General features: G+C 34.5%; 1 pseudogene; it reads left to right on the forward strand.

The window, feature by feature from the left end:
• The first annotated feature begins 10,609 nt into the window (after positions 1 to 10,609).
• On the forward strand, positions 10,610 to 15,482 carry LOC121203224 (probable copper-transporting ATPase HMA5; annotated as a pseudogene).
• The last annotated feature ends 2,423 nt before the right edge of the window (positions 15,483 to 17,905 follow it).

Genomic DNA, 17,905 nt, shown 5'->3' on the forward strand with positions numbered 1-17,905 from the left:
TATATCTTGAATTGGAGTTATCTTGAAAATGTTTCTACTTTTATTGGTGACAGTGTGGAATAGATGCCTATGCAACTGATAGGGTGCTTTTTTTATCTTCCAAGCCTTCTGTATATGCAAATATTAACTACAATGCACTATCTACTACTATCAGTTGTAGACAGACCTCTATTGTTAGATCACTTTTGCAGGTAAACATCTCAGAACATAGTCAATCATGATCTGTAGCTTCCCACTAGAATTTTTTTTGAATTTGCACTCTTTGTTACATGGGATTTAAAGTGCTATATATGTATAAGCTTTTTAATCAAGTTGTTGCTTGTGTACTTATCTGTAGAGTGTTCTTAAAAGACATTACTAACTTTTTCAAAATTGATGATCAGACTGGCATCAAGATGGACTTAAAGGTAAGAGTTGGAGACTGGTTTTGGTATTGCAAAATGGAAATTCATATTGTGGCGAACTTAACTTGTATAGCCATGAGATCACTTGAAGCTGTGAGCTCATCTAAAGTAGCGAGCTCACATAAAGACGTGAGCTTAACTCAAGTTGCGAGCACATTAAAGTGTGAACTATTAAGGTTTTTGATAAACCCTCAATTAAAATGCAAGTAGGGTTCAAATATGCTGATATTGATGTTTTGTTTAGTCTGCTTGTTTGAGATTATTTGTTAAAACAAGCAGAGTTAGTATTAATTTGATGTTTTTAGGTACTGATTTACCTAATCAGTTAGTGTGCAAGTTTTATTTTTGCATTTTCAAGGTGATTTAGTAGGATTTGTTGATTATTTGTAACCACTATACGTATATATTGTAATTCATGTGGAATGAGAGGATGATGAGAATTTGGTAGCAATTCATCAATAAATGTTAAGTATTGTCATTGTTTTCTCACTATTTTTTATTGCTCTGTTCTCTCATCTTCTCAAAACACCAATAATTGGTATTAGAGCCTTAGTTTTTAAGGGTGTTGTGTGTGTTTTTCTTGTTGAAAAGAGTGTTGATTGTATCTTGTTTGTATTGCAATGTCATTTAAAAGTTTTACACCACCTCCACCTTCTATCTTTGCTAGAGAGAACTGCCATTTTTGGGTAGTGAAGATGAAAACGTATCTACAGGCATATGACTTGTGGGAAGTTGTTGATTCAAACAGAGAACCACCACCTTTGTAAGCTAATCCAACTATAGCTCAAATTAGACAGCACAGTAATGGTGTATAATCTTAATATTCTTTTATAAATATAAGTTACAAGATAATGCTTTAGAATAACGTATTTTTATGTATTAATCATGTGTTTATTCTGAGCTTGATTCTACTAATTTGAGCTATTTATGTCTTTTTATCTTTTAGGGACTGATTTGGAGGCAAAAGCAAAATTAATGGACAAAAGTGCGAATTTGGAGACACAATGGGCTGATATGCGACACAGGAAAAAGATTGTGCCAAAAGTGCAAGCATGGAAGACACAAGGACTAAAAACGCAAAAAGAAGAGATTTTATTCTATAAGACTCCATTTTATTAGGATAATTATTAGGATTATTTAAATTTTAGGATTTTATTTTAATTATCTCTATTTATCTTTAATTAAATGTATTTATCTTTTTAGAACTTAAGTTAAATTAGACTATCTCCCTAGCACTATAAATAGGGGGTGAAGTGACTCTATTTGGGTTCATCTTTTTCTGAAAATACTCTCCCCCTGAAAGTCTAGGCTTTTGTTTCTTCATATTTTCTTTCAATAAAAATTCCCTTTTCCCTTTTTATATTTATTTTCTTTTCCACCATTATGATGAGCCACTAAAACCTATCTAGCCGAAAGTTGTCAATATTCCCCAAAAAAGGGTTCTTGAGGCCTAGAATCTGTACTTAGCCTTCTCGCCAAGTATTTATCGTTTCTTCGCACTACGGGCTGACGCTTCCGTCCATGGCCCTTAAGAAGTAAACTTTTCAGCATATGCAAAGGCGACCGCTTTGTATGTTTTGGAAGGATTGCACAGTCGGTTCGTTAACTTACTGCGTGAGAGGTTGGCAAGCCAAAGAGACAAAATGGGGTGGGATTCGCCATTGAGAAGCGTTGATCTAGCATAGATTACTGGCTAGAGTCAGATTCCCTAAAAATCGTAAGTCTAATCTTTAGAGCTGGTGGTCGTAGGCGTCTTCTTCCACTATAACTAGCTTACTTGAGTTGAGAAGGGTCATTTAAAAGTCAAGGATCGAACCCAAGGCAGAATGAGACAACTAGAGGCTGGAATCTACCAATAAGAATTTCTTTTCCTTTAACTCTCTTTATTATTTTTATTATTTTCGTAATCACAATTTCAATCAACTTTAGATTCTGTCTTTCATTCTTTTCCAAATCAAATCTTTAATTCTGTTATTTTTATTTTTTTCTACCACGCAAGTTTTCTTGGGCACGATTCTGCCTAAGATTTCGAGAAACAAGCATTCGTATAATCCAATCCTTGAGGATTCGACCTACTTCCCCTTTACTGTTCTTTTTCATTATTTTACAGGGAATAGGATATTATTGGTGCTCTCAACTATGCATCAAATTTTGGTGCCGTTACCGGGGATCGGTAATGTACTAATATTGTTTTTTGTTTCTTATGACTAGATCTGCTCCAGGAACTCTTGCGTTTGATTTAGAGATTGAAAAGACTACGAGAGCTAATTGCAAGGAAACAAAGCTAAGAAAAAAACAGTCAGCGGTGGTTGGGACTCAAAGTAATCCACCACCAGAAATCAGAATCGACGACAAAGCAGAGTCTAGTGTTAACAAAAACCCTACTTAAACTTTTGAAGGTGAAAAAGTAGAAGTCGATTCCTCAGAAGAAGTGTTTAACATTAGGGTTGACGAAAACCCTAATTTAGCACCTCAACCTATTGCTCAGACAATTCAGCAACTGGCCGAAGCACCGACAGAACAACCGCTACTATGCATCGCGTATCCTACTATGGATACTGATTTTGAATTAAAGTCAGGCTTGATCCAGCTACTGCCAACTTTTCAGGGTTACAGAATGAAAATCCTCATAAGCATTTGAAAGAATTCCATATGGTTTGCCTTAGTATGAAACCTCAGGGGGTAACTGAGGATCAAATTAAACTGCGCGCTTTCCCTTTTTCCTTAGCAGATTCTGCTAGGGAATGGTTATTTTATTTACCTCCTGGATCTGTAACGACTTGGGTTGATCTGTCTCGTTTATTTCTCAACAGGTTTTTTCCAGCGTCGCGTATAGCCGAGTTAAGAAGAGAAATCGTGGGCATAAGGCAAAAAGACGCAGAGACTCTGTACGACTATTGGGAGTGATTTAAAAAGTTGTGTGCAAGTTGCCCACAACACGGTATAATGGAACAGTCTTTGCTCCAATACTTTTATGAAGGCCTGAAACCCATGGAGATGAATATGGTAGATGTCGCGAGTGGAGGAGCGTTAGTCAACATGACTCCACAACAAGCAAGAGACTTAATCTCCACAATGGCTGCAAATTCTCAACAATTTCGAGCCAACCCTGAATCCCCTAGAAGGGTTCACCAGCTAAGTAATTCGACCTTAGAAGATAAAGTTGATAGACTTACTAATATTATAAGCTCTCTTATTGCAGAAAAAGCCAAACTAGCCCGAGTATACGGAATATGTGCTACCCTTGAACATACGACTGATATATGTCCCAGTTTGAATGATGATACTATGGCTCATTTAGATGCTGCGGGAAATTTTCCTGGACCACAAAAAAGGCGATATGACCCTTACACTAACACCTACAACCCAGGATAGAGGGACCACCTTAACTTAAGTTATGGGGCCAATCCACGATTAACCAGCCATACCAAAATCGGGTTCCACATCAGCCACAAAATTCAGGTAATTCTCTGGAAACATTGGTTAATAAATTAGCAGCTAATATGCTTGATTTTCAACAAAATACCGAGGCATCTATAAGAGAATTGACCATATCAATTGAGAAATTAAACTTTCAAGGGAAGCTGCCATCACAAACAGAACCTAATCCAAGAAAACACGCAAATGCAGTGACGTTGCAAAGTGGAAAGGTACTAGAACCAATTCTTGATAGGAATCTTGGCCAAGAAATCACCTAGGAAAAACCCGAAGACGACGAACAGGTCCGAGCGAAGCCTCCACTACCGAAAATCCAACCTCCATTCCCAGGACGATTAAACCAGTGTCGAAAAAGATTGGAAGAAAGGAGGAACGACAAATCTGCAGCCAAACAACCCCTACTCGACACTTTTGGCCAGCAACTAACGGATCCCATTGCCATCATACGTAAACGGCAGTAATAACACGGGGAGTTCCTCTACACCTTTTTCTCCTATTTTATTTGTTCCACATCGGGGACTATGTGTTTTAAGTAGGGAGGAGGCATTCCTCATTATTTCTGTCTTTTAGCTGCTGATTTGGTTGTTGCTGCACATATAATTTTTTTAAATAATATTTTGCCTCTTTTCATGCCCAAGAATTTGACCACGACTTGCCCACTGTTTGACCCATATGCATGAGTCTTATCTACTGAGTTAATTATGATTTTGCTTGATAGATTTCATCTCCACTGTTTTATTTCTTTTAGTTTAAATAATTATGATTAATGGAATTAACCCTAACTTTATTTTGGTAAATTTGATTAAGTCTAAATACAAGAGGACACTTAATACAATTGCATGCTTAAAATATGTTCATAACTATTAAGTTGGTTACTGAAACTTATTTTTGACATTTGTTTGTTTTTCTAAGTCCTCCAAAATTAAAATTTCGTTTAATAATAATGTTTCCGTGGTTATGAGTGCAGCTTAAGACGTGACTAGCTGAGTAACCGGGGTAGGGTGCTTGGGTTGTCATCCTATTTCGCGTCAAAAGGTTGTGTGACGTGTTAGGTAAAACTCCGCTAACCGGAATTAATTTCTAAGAATGTGTTGGGCTGAGTAACCGGGGTGAGGTGCTTGGCTGTCATCTCTCTTCGCGTCAAAAGGTTCGATATGTTTTAGGAAAAATAAAAATTAGGAGTATGTTGGGCTGAGTAACCGGGGTGGGGTGCTTGGCTGTCATCTCTCTTCGCGTCAAAAGGTTCAATATATTCCTAAGTAAAAATAAATAAATAAAATTAAAATTTTATAAAAAAAGAAAAAAACGTCATATTAATAAAATGTGAGGACTAAAGGTAAAAACGAATAGAGTGTCTTGATAGATTTGGTAAATTACCTAATTTTCATGAAATAATCCAAGTCGATCTTAATTTATGTGTGTTAACTGGAACACTTTTTCAATTTTACTTAAATCAAGCTAAAGGTTTTCTTTATTTTTCGTATGCATTTTGACTAATTTTTATAAAACTTTGGAGTAGAATTTCTTTCATGGCAGGATTTAATTTTCATGGTGGACAGGAACCATACTTGAGGGCAAGCATGGGCTAAGTAGGGCGAATTTGATAATGCTCTAGAATAACGTATTTTTATGTATTAATCATGTGTTTATTCTGAGCTTGATCTTATTAATTTGAGCTATTTATGTCTTTTTATCTTTTAGGGACTGATTTGGAGGCAAAAGTAAAATTAATGGACAAAAGTGCGAATTTGGAGACACAATGGGTTGATATGCGACACAGGAAAAAGATTGTGCCAAAAGTGCAAGCATGGAAGACACAAGGACTAAAAATGCAAAAAGAAGAGATTTTATTCTATAAGACTCCATTTTATTAGAATAATTTATATTAGGATAATTATTAGGATTATTTAAATTTTAGGATTTTATTTTAATTATCTCTATTTATCTTTAATTAAATGTATTTATCTTTTAGAATTTAAGTTAAATTAGACTATCCCCCTAGCACTATAAATAGGGGGTGAAGTGACTCTATTTGGGTTCATCTTTTTCTGAAAACACTCTCCCCCTGAAAGTCTAGACTTTTGTTTTTTCATATTTTCTTTCAATAAAAATTCCCTTTTCCCTTTTTATATTTATTTTCTTTTCCACCATTATGATGAGCCACTAAAACCTATCTAGCCGAAAGTTATCAATATTAATCAAAAAGGGTTCTTGAGGCCTAGAATCCATACTTAGCCTTCTCGCCAAGTATTCATCGTTTCTCCGCACTACGGGCTGACGCTTTCGTCCATGGCCCTTAAGAAGTAAACTTTTCAGCATATGCAAAGGCGGCCGCTTTGTATGTTTTGGAAGGATTGCACAGCCGGTTCGTTAACTTACTGCGTCAAAGGTTGGCGAGCCAAAGAGACAAAATGGAGTGGGATTCGCCATTGAGAAGCGTTGATCTAGCATAGATTACTGGCTAGAGTCAGGTTCTCTAAAAATCGTAAGTCTAATCTTTGGAGCTGATGGTCGTAGGCGTCCTCTTCCACTATAACTGGCTTACTTGAGTTGAGAAGGGTCATTTAAAAGTTAAGGATCGAACCCAAGGCGGAATGAGACAACTGGAGGTTGGAATCTACCAATAAGAATTTCTTTTCCTTTAACTCTCTTTATTATTTTTATTATTTTTGTAATCACAATTTCAGTCAATTTTAGATTCTGTTTTTCATTCTTTTCCAAATCAAATCTTTAATTCTGTTATTTTTATTTTTTTCTGCCATGCAGGTTTTCTTGGGCACGATTCTGCCCAGGATTTCGAGAAACAAGCATTCGTATAATCTGATCCCTGAGGATTCGATCCTACTTCCCCTTTACTGTTCTTTTTCATTATTTTACAGGGAATAGAATATTTTTGGTGCTCTCAACGACACATCATTACATATAAAAGAACTTATCCATTAATGGTCCATAATCTTAATATTTATAAGATGTAGAAGTTAAGAGACGAATCTGAGGGAGGGCAGGGACCTTGACCCCTCAAAATAAAAAAAAAATTCAATTTAGTTTTCTTATAAATTAAGAAACTATAAATTAATATATAATGAAATTGCATTTTGACCCATTCAAATGAATTTTTTTAATTTAATTCTCTTATAAATAAAGAAAACAGTAAGATTGTACTTTAACCCCTTCAAAATAAAAATGTTTAGTCCCTTTAAAATAATCAAATTATAAATTAATATATAATAAATTTATGTTTTAATCTATAAAAAGTTATAGTTAAATTCTGACTCTAAAAATTTGTCATTGCTAAACCATAAATCAAATTGATTAACCAAGATAGAGTAAGAAAAGGAAATCAATTTGGCTATGTTAATTACAACATAGTGACCAATCAATCATGTTTCCTTAAAATTTATTAAATTGATTTTTATTTTATTTTGATGAAATAAGCACAATATTCTATGTTTGCAAAGCCTTAGGCTTTTGAGAATGACACTAATAGAACAAATGGTAAATTTAGCAATTGGTTGAGTAATGAACTAAACAATTATTCACCTGGATATTCCAGGTTGGGATCTTAAATTAAAGATACTATTTTTATTTTTATTTTTTTACAGAAAGTTAACCACATTAGGGAAGGTATCATAACCACGTTAGATGCAGCTGATATACTTCTGATGAAGAGTAACTTAGAGGATGTGATCACAGCCATACACCTTTCCAGGAAAACATTTTCTCATATTTACCTTAACTATATTTGGGCATTGCGGCATAATAAACTTGGGATTCCAATAGCTGCAAGGGCTCTATTTCCATCAACTAGATTTCGTTTACCTCCAAGGATTGCTAGAGCAGCCACGACTACTTCCTTTGTTAGTGTTGTTTACTGCTCATTCTTGTTTACGGCTACCACTCCTTATGGTCTAATTACCATATCAATCCACCACCACTCAATTCCATGACAATTTAGCACCTTTTAAAAATATAAGCTAACATTTACGTCATTTACAATTTAGTCTTTTTTACCTAATTAGCTATCCAAATGATAAAATTTCTTAACCAAATTTAAATATGACACTAATAACCTCATAAATATTAAATAATTAGTATTTACTAACCAATAGATTAGAATTGTGGTTTCAAAACCACTATTTCTAACACCACTAACAAACGAGCTGTTATGAAGTTGGGTTTCAATTTGATTGTAAACATAGAGGTACAATAGGTTCAAATTTTAAGGAATAAATATAACATTTTTGGGTTGATACTAGAGAATATTAAGCATACAAACTACTCCTATTTATGAAAATCCTTAATTAACATTTGGGAAGAGGTGAAGGAGGGCGTTATATGGATTGTCCGTGATGGGTGCTTGGTTAACTTCTGGAATGATGACTAAGTGAGGGAAATAGGGCCTCTAAAGTGACATTATATTATTCATGGAATTTTAGACGAGACAATTCGAGCTTGTGATATTGCCACGTCAGATGGTTTATGGAATGTGCAATGGTTGTTATCTATTTTCCTCATAATGTGGTGAAGCATATATTTGCGTGTAAGGCACCAGAAAGAGATGCGGGGACTGATCATATTAATTGGCGTTGGATGTCAGCAGGAAGGTTCTCGTTAGCAGAATCATACAAATATTTGTTTTCTGTTAGTGTACAAAGACAAAACATAGATTTCATGTTAATCTGGAAGGTGAGTACAGCACAAAGAGTTTGTGTTTTCTTATGGTTACTTTTTCAGGACAAGTTGTTGACAAATGAGAAGTGCACTCATCGGGGTATGTCCCAGGTTCTGTTTTGTAAGCAATGTGGTAATCTGGTCGAATCAACAATTCACGCGATTACAAATTGCGTTTTTGCACAAGCAGTGTGGAAATCAGTTGTTCCATGTTGGTGTTGGAGCCAATTCTTTTACTTGTCGAGCGATAAATTGGTTATGTGGAATATCAAGAATGAAGGTGAGATAATGGTTCCGAACAATAAGTAGGCAACTTTTTTCTCAATTATATGTTGGTTTCTTTGGAAGCATAGGAATGCTTTTATCCTTAGTGATGCTAGTGAGAGCAGTTCAGAACTTATTAGTTAAGCTTTGGCGTGGAGTAAGTCCGTGGGGGTTAGAGGGGTTGTTAATCAATGTGCATGTATGTAAATGACAGTTGGAAGATGGCAACCCCCAGTGGTTGATTGGGTTAAAGTTAACGTTGATGGTTCAATTTCAAGAAATAACCTAAAAGCATATGTAGGAGGGGCAGTGAGAGAGCCTAATGGAGAATGGTTGGTAGGATTCAAGATGGTATTAGGTATGAATGATATTTTCTAGATTAAAACTAGAGCGATTCTTGAAAGACTGAAATTGGCATGGGCTAGAGGATTCAGATGTGTTGAGTTGGAAAGTGACAACGCAATGTTGATCGAATATATTCGTAATGGGTTGGCTACAGTAAGTAGTGTTGCTGAAGTAAGACAGATTTATGATTGGTGTTCCAAAAATTGGAAAGTCAAATTTTGACATATTTAGCGGAATGCCAATAAAGTTGTTGATTGCATGGCTAAGGCAGATAGAGGCATAATTGACAAGCTGATTATCCTGGAAGATCCACCGCATTACGTGAGATGCTGGCTTGAAGAAGATATTAAAAAGTTGCTGGTGACTGATGATAATTTTCATTATGATGATGCTCACTTAATTTTTTAAGCTTATGTTCAACAAAAAAAAAGTTTTAGCTTATTGATATTGCGAAAAATAAATATAAATATCTTTAAAATTAATTAATAAATTAAATATAACATATATTTTTTTTAAGTAAACAATATGTATTGAATTAATGAAAAAATATTTTTATCAAGAATTTGTCTTAAATTATTTTTTTTTCATTCCAAATTTGTCTGAGATATCAACAAAACATAAGGAAATTTTTGTCCAAATTTGTTTCTATATTTTTATGAGGAATTTGTAGATTATTATGGTAACAAATGACCATTTATAAGTCATGTCATATAAGAATTGTTTCCTTTTGTGTAACCTCATATTATTATAATATATATATATATATATAGAAAATATTTATTATTATGTCAGTGAAACTTTTAGACATCAAATGCAATGTGAGGGAGTTGATAAGTGTCTTATAGAGTATATTAGATATATTAAATATGTTCTAAGTCTTTGTACTCCTCGAATATTTGAAATTTAGTCCTTACTTTTATTAAAAGGAATTTACTCCTCTACTTTTTAGATTTAAAAAAGTAAGTTAAATTGTTAACACGGTTAAATTTTTTTGTTAAATTTAATATCATAAATCGTCATTTTTTTAGTTATATAATTATCAAGTGAGTTTTTTTTTAATTTTAAAATATCATATTAATAAATTTAACAAAAAAATTAAAATGTTAACTATTGGATTTGAATTTAAAATATGAAAAATAGAATAATTAAATTTCTGAAAATAAAAATCTAAAAATTAAATTTTAAATTTATTATACTTAATATAGTATATTTTAACAAAGTTTAAACCAAGAAATGCAACAGTTTGAACCAATTGAGAAATGGGCAAAGCGCAAAATGTTCCGTTCACACGCCGAAAAGTACAAAACAAGGGGGCGTAGCCCTGATGCGAATACGGCCCCAGTTTATCCGATGTGGGACCATATGAAAATTCCACGTTCTAAAGTTTGCCTTCACTGTCCACAGACGACGTTTTGACAGTCTTCTCAAAATTCTATAAATTACGCTGCATGGTACCCTTTTCAACTTGTATTAGCCTCGTTTGAAAATTAAATAAATTAAATCTTGTTATAGTTGCTCTGCTTTTGCTGCTCTTATACTGAGTTCCAAGCAAAACCCTTTTCTGTTTTTCGTCTGATTTCGCTAAGGTCTTCTTTGGGTAGTTTGAGATCTGAATTTTCCATCATACTATGGCTTCTCAATCTTCTAAGGAATCAGTTCATGATTTCACTGTTAAGGTTGATTTTGGGTTTAATTCAAATTTATACCCCCATAGATTAAATTTAAATTGTCTTTCATTTATCTCACTGGGTTTTTGTTTTTTTATTTTGGCTGTTCAGGATGCAAGAGGGAATGATGTTGATGTGGCAAGAAGTTTGACGATGGCGACAAAGTTGTTAGCTTCGTCATGCATAAGGAAGGAGAGTTATGGGGATTTGTCACCAAGGCCTCATTATCCATCGATGCCCAAATACCCAAAAGGGGTTACGGCACAAGAAACGAGCTTGCAGGGATCAGAGGCGAAAGCTATGTTTTCAGGATGGGGATGACATGTTCAGCCTGCGCTGGCTCCGTCGAGAAGGCTATTAAGAGGCTTCCGGGAATTAAGGAAGCTGTTGTTGATGTTTTGAACAACAAGGCGCAAGTCATGTTCTACCCAAGTTTTGTACGTAAGTTTTTCTTAATTTATGTTTCGATAATTGAATTTCAGAACAACTAACTTTTAATTCATCAAGTCGGATGTTCAAATTAATTGCAGCCTTCTAAAGACATGCATGAATAGGACAAGAAAAATGTAACCTTTTTTTTGTTTGTTTGTGCAGTGAAACAATTGTTTTCACTAAGCAACAAAAAACAAGATTTGGTTCTTTGCTTTGACAAGTTTGACTTTGTTGACTTTATTTCCACTTAACTTCGCTTGGGGAGGATAAGGAAGAAACAACTTAAAGTAGGCATGATTATGAACCCTGTCGATTTTGACTTCTATTGATGCTTTACCTACAAATCTACAGGTTGCTGCAATTTGTTTTTGTGAATGGGGCCAGCTTGGTAGTGAACCATGAAACCCCACCTTACGTGTTATATACTTAAATCCCAAGTCTGTCCTCTACTACCACCCTTCAAATTTTAAGTCTACTCAAATTTGGCTTCTCATATTGTCAATCCAATGATTAGGATATTTATATATTTCATCAATTTAACTTTTATATTTTTTAAATTGTTTCATGTCTTACGTTTCTTCTAGGTTAAATTGTTTTTTATATTAGATTTTTATATAAAAATATAAAAAGACAGTAGCATCTAATATTTCTTATTTTTTAAATGAATTTTTTAAAATAAATTTTCAATTGATGAGTTTATGTTTGGTTCATTCGTGTTATTAACTCTATTAATAATTTAAATATAATAACTATAGATATAATATTTAAAATTATTTTTATATAAAAATATAAAAAAAATCAAAATAAAAACATCATTATAATAATATTTCCTAAATTTTTTATTTTTAATAAATTTTAATTGAATTGATGTTGGATTAATTTGTGTTATTAATTCTCTCAGAAGTTTAAATATATTAAGTATAGATATAATATTTAACTTTTTAAGTGAGGAAAAACTAAGGGGAAAAAGTATACTTCTACGTACATCAAGAACTATGCTTGATGTTGTTTACTGTTGGATGCTAATTTCCAAATGACTAAAAGGATTGGACTGAAAGTTTTGCTACGGCTTTGCTCATTGTTACAGATGCAAAAAGATGTTACTTGATGACGTTAAGTGAATGAAGTTAAGCTTAAAAATGTATCCCACTAATTGTTCTTGCAGTTTCATTAAAAGGTGCAAGATTTAGCTCCTAACTTATTAGATGCATGTTGGACTTGAATCTGTCTTGTTCTTTTGTTTTTTTATCTTGAACAAGGTTTTGAAATATTAAACATTTATAGGAAGAGAGCATTCGTGAGGCCATTGAAGATGCTGGATTTCAAGCTGCATTGATTCAAGACGAGACCGACGATAAATCCGTTCAAGTCTGCCTGATCCGGATCAACGGAATGACATGCACTTCTTGTTCCTCCACTCTTGAAAATGCTTTGCAGGCAGTTCCCGGTGTGCAAAAGGTCCAAGTGGCTTTAGCAACCGAAGAGGCACAGATTCATCATGATCCCAAAATCATAACCTGCAATCAACTCATGGAGAAAATAGAAGAGACCGGATTCGGAGCCGTACTTGTTAGTACTGGAGAAGACATGAGCAAGATCAATCTCCGTATCGATGGTGTGAGGACGGTTAACTCGATGAGAATGCTTGAAAATTCCCTTCAAGCACTCCCTGGTGTTCAAGCTGTACAAATATCCCCTGAACTCAAAAAAATTGCAGTCTCATACAAACCAGATATGACAGGACGAAGAAACTTCATCAAAGTAATAGATTCAACAGGCAGTAGCAGGCGTTTTAAGGCAACGATATATTCCGAAGGTGAAGGTGGTGGAAGGGAATCTCATAGAAAGAAAGAAATTAAGCAGTACTTCAGATCCTTCCTATGGAGCTTGATTTTCACTACTTCTGTATTTTTAACCTCCATGATTTTCATGTATATCCCTGGAATTAAACATGGATTGGACACCAAAGTAGTGAATATGTTAACTATAGGTGAAGTCATAAGATGGGTGCTATCAACTCCGGTTCAGTTCATAATAGGGAGACGGTTTTACACCGGTTCTTATAAAGCATTACGCCACGGGTCTGCAAATATGGATGTTTTAATCGCATTGGGGACTAATGCAGCTTACTTTTATTCTGTATACAGCGTGATAAGAGCTGCTTCTTCTCCAGATTTTGAAGGTACTGATTTTTTTGAAACAAGTGCAATGCTTATCTCATTCATTTTACTTGGTAAGTATCTTGAGGTTCTAGCTAAAGGAAAAACATCAGAAGCCATTGCTAAGCTTATGAACCTTGCACTTGAGACAGCAATGTTGTTGAGTTTAGATGAAGAAGGGAATGTGATAGGTGAAGAAGAAATCGATAGTCGACTGATACAAAAGAATGATATTATCAAAATCCTACCTGGTGCAAAAGTAGCTTCAGATGGTTTTGTTTTGTGGGGGCAAAGTCATATAAATGAAAGCTTGATAACCGGAGAAGCACAACCGGTGGCAAAAAGGAAAGGCGATACGGTTATCGGAGGTACGGTTAATGAGAATGGAGTATTGCATATTAAAGCAACAAAGGTTGGTTCAGAAAGTGCACTTGCACAGATTGTTCGTCTTGTTGAATCTGCTCAAATGGCCAAAGCTCCTGTACAGAAGTTTGCCGATCGTATTTCCAAATATTTCGTGCCTCTGGTAAGTCAAGAGAGTCCTTTTAGGATTGTTTCCACAAAGTTGGTTTTAAGCTACTTCTTCTTGTTGTTGTCTTCAACAGGTGATCATGCTTTCCTTTTCAACGTGGCTTGCATGGTTTTTAGCTGGAAAGCTCCATGGTTACCCTGAATCATGGATACCATCTTCAATGGACAGTTTCGAGCTGGCACTTCAGTTTGGAATCTCAGTGATGGTCATAGCTTGTCCATGTGCCTTGGGGCTTGCAACCCCTACTGCTGTTATGGTCGGTACCGGTGTCGGTGCATCTCTAGGTGTATTAATCAAAGGTGGTCAAGCATTGGAAGGTGCACATAAGGTAAATTGCATTGTATTCGACAAGACAGGAACTCTCACGGTCGGAAAGCCGGTCGTTGTTAACACAAGACTGTTGAAAAACGTGGTGTTACATGAATTCTACGAGCTTGTTGCTGCAACTGAGGCAAACAGTGAGCATCCCTTAGCCAAAGCCATTATCCAGTATGCCAAGTTCAGAGAAGATGAAGAGAACCCTGCATGGCCAGAAGCACGTGACTTCGTCTCTATAACACGACATGGAGTGAAAGCCATTGTTAGGGACAAGGAAATAATTGTGGGAAACAAGAGCTTAATGTTGGAAAACAACATTGTTATTCCAGTTGATGCTCAAGACATGTTAACCGAAACCGAATCGATGGCTCAAACCGGCATTTTAGTATCGATAGACGGTGAAGTAACGGGAGTTCTCGCCATATCCGATCCAGTGAAACCAGGTGCACAAGAAGTTATTTCCATTCTCAAGTCAATGAATGTAAGAAGCATCATGGTGACTGGTGATAATTGGGGAACTGCAAGTTCCATTGCTAGTCAAATTGGCATTGAAACTGTTGTCGCAGAAGCTAAACCTGAACAAAAAGCAGAGAAAGTAAAAGAGTTACAAGCGGAAGGTTATGCTGTGGCAATGGTAGGGGATGGCATCAATGATTCGCCGGCACTTGTAGCCGCCGATGTCGGTATGGAAATTGGTGCAGGAATAGATATTGCAATAGAGGCAGCTGATATAGTTCTGATGAAGAGTAACTTGGAGGATGTGATCACAGCCATATACCTTTCCAGGAAAACATTTTCTCGTATCCGCCTTAACTATATTTGGGCATTTGGGTATAATATGCTTGGGATCCCAATAGCTACAGGGTCTCTATTTCCACCAACTGGATTTCGTTTACCTCCATGGATTGCTGGAGCTGCCATGGCTGCTTCCTCTGTCAGTGTTGTTTGCTGCTCACTCTTGTTAAAGAATTACAAGAGACCCAAGAAGCTGGAGAACCTTGATACTGGTGGAATACATATTGAATAATAGATGATGGGAGTTCTATATATCCACATATATATATATTTATGCAGGTTTGTTATTTAAGTTAATTTTAACAGGCTTGTTAGTGGGTTAAGCCTTGTCTAAGTTATATTTTAGTTATATGCTATTTTCATGTTATGTTTTCCTAAACAGAGATATAGAAAGGAATATGTAATGAAATGCCTGGGATATTGTATTTGTCTAAACTTTGGATTCTCTTTTATGTTAGCCTTCTTCTTTTCTTTATGGGATTTCATCAATTATCCTACATCAAATTGGTATTCAGAGCACTCAAACTTTGATACACTTATAGATGCATAATCTTGTAATCATATAAAAAATTATAAAATTTATTCAACAAAAATATAACATATTGACAATAAAAATAAGTTTAAACTAGTTGATATGGTGAAAAATAAATATAAATATTTTTAAAATTAATTAATGAAATAAATATAAGTAAACAATATGTATTGAATTAATGGAAATATATTCTTATAAGGAAATTATCTTAAATTAATTTTTTCCATTCCAAATTACAGCTTAAGTAGCCAAATTCCCGCCATTTTTATATTCATTTTAAGCTGGAATTTTGGCAGTTCAAGCAATTATAGATATACATATATGGCTATTTCTTATAGAGGAAGAAAACAGTCTCTGAAATATCAGTGTCTATATACATATACACGTGAACTCCCTTTTTTTTTCTTACCATTTTCCTAGAAAATTCTAAGCATTCATAACATTAGTTTCACGGTGCATACCAAATATATATGAAGTTTTATTTCATTAATAAAAGTGTAAAAAAAATAATTATTCAATTTTTCCGTTTTTAGTTTATATTTATTATAATACAAACTATTACAATTCTAAAAATTAATTACAAATTTTAACAAGTAAATATAAAATTAAAATTAATATATTCAAAGCTAGTAATGAATATAAAAAACCTTAAATTTACAATTTCACATTTAATTTCCATATAAATATATTTTTTATAAATATATGTTAGATATAAAAGAATTCATCCATGGTGCATAATCTTAATATTTATAAGATGCAGAAGTCAAGAGAAGAATGTGAGGGAGCAGGCACGGGCCTTGACTCCTAAAATAAAAATAAAAAATTCAATTTAGTCTTCTTATAATAAAGAAACTATAAATTAATAAATAATGAAATTACATTTTGACCCAATGAAATTACATTTTGACACATTTAAATGAATTTTTTTAATTTAATTCTCTTATAAATAAAGAAAACAGTAAGATTGTACTTTAACCCCTCAAAATAAAAATGTTTACTCCCTTCAAAATAATCAAATTATAAAATTAATATATAATAAATTTATATTTTAATCTATAAAAAATTATAGTTAAATTTCGACTCTGTAAATTTGTCATTGCCGAATCGTAAATCAAATTGATTAATCAAGATAGAGTAAGAAAAGGAAACCAATTTGGCTATGTTGATTACAACGTAGTGACACAATCATGTTTCCTTAAAAGTTCATTAAGTTTATTTTTATTTTATTTTGAAGAGACGTGAGATTGAGTATTCTGTGGGGGATTTCGTGTTTCTTAAGGTCTTGCCATGGAAGAAGGTTTTGAGGTTCGGTTGCAAGGGCAAGTTGAGCCCTAGGTTTATTGGGCCTTACCAAATTCTAAAGCGAGTGGGACCAGTCGCTTATCAATTGGAGTTACCTTCAGAGCTAGACCGTAGTCATGACGTATTCCACGTCTCGATGTTGAGGCGTTACCGCTCTGATCCTACTCATATTATCCCTATTAAGGAGATTGAGGTTAAGCTAGATTTGACCTTTGAAGAGAGGCCGGTTCAGATTCTAGATCGCGATGTAAAGGTTCTTCGGAGGAAGTCTATCCCGTTAGTGAATGTGCTGTGGCAGAATCATAACACTGAGGAGGCCACGTGGAAGCCTGAGGATGCGATGCGTCAGCAGTATCTTCATATGTTTTGATCAGGTAAATATCAAGGCCAAAATTTTCTTTTAGGGGGTTGAGTTGTAACGCCCCAAAATTCTTGTTTTGACTTTTGTGAAAATTTGACACAAATATGTATCTGTTTCAGTGGTTAAGTGTTCTGGGTGTGTGTATGAGGTCCCAAGTTCAAGGCTTACCTTTGGTAAATTTTGGCATTTTTCTAACTTAAGCCTTAAACTTGTTCAGCGGGCTTATATTAAATTATTTGTAAAACCATAACAGAATGGGCTTGCAGGTCTGGTGGTTAAGATGTGTGTTGGTGTGTTGGAGGTCTTGTGTTTGAGTCCTTGTGTGAGCGTGGAAGATTAGTTTTTCTCTACTAACGGTGAGAGGTTCGATTGAATTGAAATTCTGTGGAAGTTATGTTAGTGGGAGAGATGTGAGGGATGTGGGTAATCTTTTGGTTTTTATTTTTCTTTTTCCAAATTTTTCTCTCTCATCAAAAGAATTTAACGCCAGTGTTCTGTCTTTCTTTCATTTCTTTCTTTTCCCTCTCCCCTCCTGCGTTGCTGCCTTCTTTTTGTCTGTTATTGTATTGCTATTTTTTGGTATTTCGGTGTGTTGTGCATTCTGGTAAGTAGGGTAAGTGTGATTTCTATTTTGTGTTGTTGAATCGTTGTTTAAAGGGGTTTGTTTGGTGTTTAGGAGATAATC

This window comes from Gossypium hirsutum, chromosome A08, assembly GCF_007990345.1.
Source record: "Gossypium hirsutum isolate 1008001.06 chromosome A08, Gossypium_hirsutum_v2.1, whole genome shotgun sequence".
In the NCBI taxonomy this organism is placed as follows: Eukaryota; Viridiplantae; Streptophyta; class Magnoliopsida; order Malvales; family Malvaceae; genus Gossypium; species Gossypium hirsutum.